Here is a 6,323-nt window from a genome sequence, read left to right as displayed (position 1 = left end):
ACATTTCAAACGGATTTGAAATTGGCTTTGCGGATTGGTGGTTTCATAATAATTAGGCTCATCCGCGGCCTGATTATTTCATGTGAACGCTATGTCTAATACCCCGCGTCGACTGCTTGAAATAAATTGACATTGTTACGGGGACTTCCAACAATAGCTACAATACACTAGTTCCAATGATCAACGTTAGCGCATGCATTTTCAAAACGTGGGATATAAAAAAGACGTATGGAGCTTTGTTAATTTGAAATTAACTTCATTTTGGGTTGATATGTGATTGTACTTGTCGATAAGGTTACACTTTTTATGATTTAACATTCGAGATTATTTGTTGTTTTCAGTTGCAAAATTAGAAAAAAAAATATAATGATCTTTCATAACATTGGGCGATAAACTTGTTCGATTGCTTGCCTGATGTAGCGCAAAACTCGAAGATAATTATAAAAACCCTGCAACTACGGACAATATCGGGTAATTAAGAAAAAAACAAGGTCAATACGGTAACATAGCGGCCAATACAAGATTCGACATAACAAAACTTTGAGATTAGCTCGACGAATAGGGCGTGACGTTTATGGATGCCATTTATAAAACGGTAATGATATCTATTGTTGGACTTGGTAGGCTTACTATTTTAGCAGCAAAAACAAACAAATGTTAATACACCGAATGGATTGACCGTAACATTTAAAAAATATTTACACACGTTTTTTGCGTTGTTATTTTAAATATTTACATTAAAAAGAACATATTTTTTAAGCCAATATGATATGACAGATAAAGACAGGTTTGACTTTAATTTTATTAAATAAAAACCATAATAAAAAGGAAATCGTTGATTGGTCTATGGCAAATTCTGCTGTCCTTAGTACAATAACAACGGAAATATGAAACGGCTAAATAGTTACAGTATTATGTATAATTATAGTATTCGCAATGTTTATTGCCTATAGAATAATGTCATCATAAACATAATTCAGCAGATCTCCATTATCGTGTGTGTATAATTATAATATTTTGCTTTATTTAGCATGAGAACATCAAATTTAGCTCCTTATTTACATGTTTTAATCGTTTACCGATAGGTATAATCAGAAAACAAATTCGCATACATCTAAGAATTTTGTTGAATTGGCAAATATCAGCAAGTGCTAGTATATATCGCTGAAGACAATAGCATGATCTGATGCAAATAGTTATCTTTTTGGAGAAGATTAATTCGATAAGGAACAGTCATACAAATCAATCATTTATTGAGCAGTATTGCAGTAAGCGCTTATGCTTCTTTCCACAGAAAGCATGATCCTTACTGTGTCACCTGAGGTTTTGCTTAAAATCAGTGTTTCTGAAACATCTGAAAAGCAAACTTCTTTACGGAACTCACAGAATTCAACACAAGGGGGAGATATTGCTTAAAAGTGCGTTACAAACAACCATGTGCTTACTTTAAAGCTCTGGAAAATCCAGATCTGAAAGAAATAGTATTTCTAAAATCATTTGATCAGCATACAAAACAGTATGAGGGTGGTGCGTGCTTGTGCGTGGTTAAAAATACGTGGTTTAAAATGCGGTTCTGATCACCATGCAGTTCGAGTCAAACCTTGAGTTGACCATAGGTTAATACTTGCATTGTAAATACAACAACAAGTTTGCATTTTCCATACGATCAATGCGATAAACTGTAAACCCGTGGCAAAATACACCGAAGTGCGTGTCTATACATTGTTGTCTACTGGTTAATTAGTTGGATAAAATTAGGCCAGTTAAATATCCTGCTTTGATTTTCCTTTAAGATCAACAAATGTAAGCTTTTACAATATAGAAAAAAATAACCCGTTTTCACCCCTCATTATGTGCAATATATATCAGGATGTCAAGTCTTGTAAATAGATTGTCTCTCTTCCCCATGCCAGTATATGAAAAACGTCCAGTAAGACTTGCCATGCGAAGGAAACTAATGTCGCACAATTTGAATTATAAGCGTCCACTGGACAACTTTGAAACATCTTACTGAATTCGTCCGGTAGGTGTCCTTACCCTATGGGTCTTTAAGTTATCAATTTCGGGTTATCGCGAATAAGATAATGTACCCATGTTGCATTTATAATGAGTAGAAGAAAACCATTTCAATGCCATCAGCAAATGTTTCCCAGCACGTGTAAGCGACATTAGCTGCATCAATTATGCAAAATAAAAAAGGTGGCATGTTAATGGATTCAAATGCAGAAAATAAAGGAATCTATAAACACGTCATTCAGGCGGAACCCATTTCAGAGCAGTTTTGAACCATTAGTTCGTCGATCCGCGATGTTTAAATTATTCTGCAATCTTGATTCCATAAAATATGCATTAGTTTGATATCATACATACTATGTCAATATGTGTTATTGCATATATTTGTTTTAAACTCAAAACACAACTTATCAATACATCAACTTCATTAAATAGGGCTCGATATATATGATTTAATATGTCATTAAAGTAGAACTTACTGGAGAGAAAATGGCCATAGGGACCAGAGTCCTGTTTAATGGTATGTAACCTCGATTGAATAGCAACGATAACGGTATGATCAATACAAAATACAACACTACTAGTCGCCTGCGTAACAAAGGCTATATTTGCATAATTATATTATATATAATTGCGACTTAATGACTTTACTGCAAGCCCAATATAGATAGTTTTTAGAAAATCGTGCGTTGTAGCTATAAATACGACGAAATATTGATTCACAACAAGTGTGTATTAGGCCATTAAGATATACACTAAGTATCAATGGATTGTCTTTATTTGTTAATACATGGGGCGTTTGCTAATTGCGACTAAATATCGTATACATTGGTGTCTGCTTACTCGAGAGAAATCGCTGACGTCGACTGATTATGAGCTTCACTGTGACTTTCACATTAAAGTAAATTTCGGTACGATTTATTATGAGCGAGTTTATCTTCTGTCATAAATTAATGAGACTGTTTACGCAGACGGCACATAAAATACCTACTTTATGGTCAAAACGCCTATTATCATGGTTGCAAAGTCTGTTTGAACGTACATTTTTGTTTCCGAACGATATCATAACAATAGATTTGACTTTAGAAACTTAATGTCCAAGGCCATTGTTACAAAATATAGCGTTGGTGAGTGAATAATGCATGCTACGCTTAAATACCATGAATTATGTTGCCGCCATTAGACAATTGACTTGGAAATGACACCTTAATTGAAAATATCTGACCACTTTGAAGATCCAGGTTTTATTTGGTCTAGCATACCTAACCTGTCCATGAAAAACAGGTTAAGAGGAAGATGAATTTGATTAAATAATGCCTTATTAATTGTGTGGTGTAAGTAATTCAATCAAATACTGTGTTTTTTGTTGTTCAAATTCGGATGTCGGTTTTACAGTTTCATCCAATGCTACTTTTGTCAAAATAGTCTGGAGAAGCATTATTACATCAACAGGTAAAAATAATTAACACACATTTAAACGACGAACATTACAATAATCCCTTATTTTAGAATGAGTTAATAATCTGCCTTATCATTTTCATGGATTGTCCTTGCATGCCGTTGTATATGGTGAAGCCTTTTTTTAAATGTGTCCTGCAGAAAAGACCAGGGCGCCGCGTGGCAAATATTACCCGTGACAGGGTATCGATACGTCCACTGAATAATGTATAAACTTTCAAACCGAGGCGGATAAATAAGTCAAACAGCTGTTGGCCTTTGAGTTGTAGATTCAGGTCATGACTGAATTAGGTAAATATACCTTTCGTGACGTGTAGATTACATAATCCAAATGCAAGCTGCAAATATAGCCTTTGTTACGCAGGCGACTAGTAGTGTTGCTTTTGCACATACATTCACGCAAGCACACGTGTCTGGATATCGAAGCATGCATGCATATACTTTGCATATAAAACCCATTCAGGATTACTGGCTACGTAATATAGTTGATCGATACAAATAAAATGAAATTATGAATGAAAACTTGATTTATGTCTGTTTAGACTGCTTGATGATTCTACCGTAATTTTTTTGTGAAATTGTTTTTTTTGTGCGCAATCGTATGACCTCCAACAACGTATAAATTGTTCGAATCTGAAAAAGACTTCCAAAATAAAGGAAAAGAGTTTGTTGCTTGTCGAATACGAAATTCCTTTGGTATGTCAATTACCAATGCACAAATTATTGATCATTCTACAAAAAATCATATCATGAAAGTGTCCGATACCTTATTTAACGGAATGTTACCACGTTTAAGTACCGTTCATTGACTGAATTACCACACCAAAAACATTGATTCTTACACATTAAAACTCATAACTGGAGCTCTGATTTGATAAATGAACATGGAGTTTGATAGTTATACAATTAACAATACACATATTATGTAAATATGTATTATTCATTTAGAACATGTTAAAATTTGCGTATTAATTCCATTGTTCAAAGACAAATTAGACACAATCGCGTGTTCGGTCAATCAACTGGAACAACTATTCTTCACTTACCGCCGGATTTCATTGTGCTATTAAGTTTATGAATCATATCCGGAACTAGAAGCGATCGTTGACAAACTATACAAAAAAAACATCAATCGTGAATTGACACATACGGATGTCAACGTAAGTTATAATGTGCCATTTTTGAAGCCATTCAAATCGCATATGTGTCGTGAAGCTATTATTGTACAAAGACATACCTTGAAAAAAATAAAATCGTACCACATCTCTATGTTCGGTAAAATAGTATAATAAGGGTAAGAAGTATAATTGTGAAACCGGAAAAAATGCGCATTCTAAAATTTACCACAGGTGAGAAGTTTTACTTTAGCTTCACCTGCAGGAGGGATGCTTTAATAAAGTACTTGGTGCATTATAAATGGCAAAGAATTAAAAGCCAAACTATATGCTGCAAAATTGTATTAGACTTGAAATACAACTAAGCAAACAATATATTATCTAGCATCTTTTTGCTTGTCTTTACTGAATGATATATTTTGTCAAAATCCATCCGTTTGTTGTCGCACACCATAATGCAATTATTTAATTTAGTGCTATTATTTGTTCTAACGTAAGCTACAGGCGAGTACGACCAAATTTCCGATAGTCCCCTAACTATGTTTAAACTATATATATAACTATATTAAAAATTGTTATTGAAAACTTTCAGATGATACTCAATGAACATAGCAAATGGATTTTCGATTATTTTAAAACAAATTTAAATATTCATCATATTTAGTTTTGACAAAGAATATAAAAAAACAGAATAAAACGAAGTCGTGGTAATAAATTAAGTCTCTTTATGTCAAGGAACATTATTAATTCGTTGAAAATATTATCTTTATACTTCTTAAAAGGACAGAATTTCGGAAAAGCAATATTGTTTTATGTAATAATTTACTTAGTTATAATATGAATGGTTTAAATGCTTTATATTACAAATAAAATATTAGATATGCCGCAATAGTGTTTAATCATTTGAAAACTTCAATTTTAATAGCTTTGCGTAGTCGCGGTACCATAGCAAATAAGGATTTTCCGAGGCGTGGTTATTTCTCTTTGAAAACTATACCCAATATACCGCGCCGACGCCCTGAAATATGGGCGGCGAGCGCAATCTATGAACATCCTTCCGGGGATATTATTATATGCATCTATTGTCTCAAATATTGTATGGTTATATCAACGAACAATATTCTATGGCAGTTTGTATCATACATTTGAAAAGTCCAATAGCATGCTTACCATTTATTATCATAATTGCCGCCCAAAAGTTCTCCACTTTCCGAGAAATGTTTGGTGGTTTGTATTTTCCTGCTCAAGCGCTGTTTAAATTTGAACGTACCTCAATAGATACAAACTTGAAGCTGGCCAAACCAAATATCAATTAAATACAGCCCTTTTTAATACTCATTCATAATAATAATGCATTTCAAATGAAGAGCAATACACATTAAATACAATAATCATTGTAACACAAGACTCCACACATGAACACACAAACACTCCACACCACCTCATGGTTTAAAGAACGCTATCTGCTCAGTTTATACAGTGGTTTTTTTCAGAAACCTTTATTAGAAAAACACAGACGTCTTATTGAACGAACGTCGTGCGTCATAATCACCTAACGATGATAGCACACTTATTGAAACACTGAAGTTTGTGTTACGTTTTTGTTATAACTTCACTGCCCTTTACGTTTTCTTACATTTAATAATACCTTTTGTTATAATTTATCGAAGGATCGGAATTCAGCTCATAATGTTCAATTGTTAAAAAAAGATATTAGCTAGGTAAAGTAAAATTGTT

The 6,323-nt window shown here is 33.3% G+C and overlaps 1 non-coding gene across 1 annotated transcript; it reads left to right on the top strand.

Annotated features, from left to right (window-relative positions):
- Positions 1 to 5,509: 5,509 nt before the first annotated feature.
- Positions 5,510 to 5,650, top strand: LOC127865344 (U4 spliceosomal RNA). Its single transcript, XR_008042600.1, has one exon. It is a non-coding gene; the product is annotated as a U4 spliceosomal RNA (small nuclear RNA).
- The last annotated feature ends 673 nt before the right edge of the window (positions 5,651 to 6,323 follow it).

This window comes from Dreissena polymorpha, chromosome 1, assembly GCF_020536995.1.
Source record: "Dreissena polymorpha isolate Duluth1 chromosome 1, UMN_Dpol_1.0, whole genome shotgun sequence".
In the NCBI taxonomy this organism is placed as follows: domain Eukaryota; kingdom Metazoa; phylum Mollusca; class Bivalvia; order Myida; family Dreissenidae; genus Dreissena; species Dreissena polymorpha.
The sequence above is the reverse complement of the archived record's forward strand: the minus strand, read 5'-3'. Positions and strand labels throughout refer to the sequence as shown.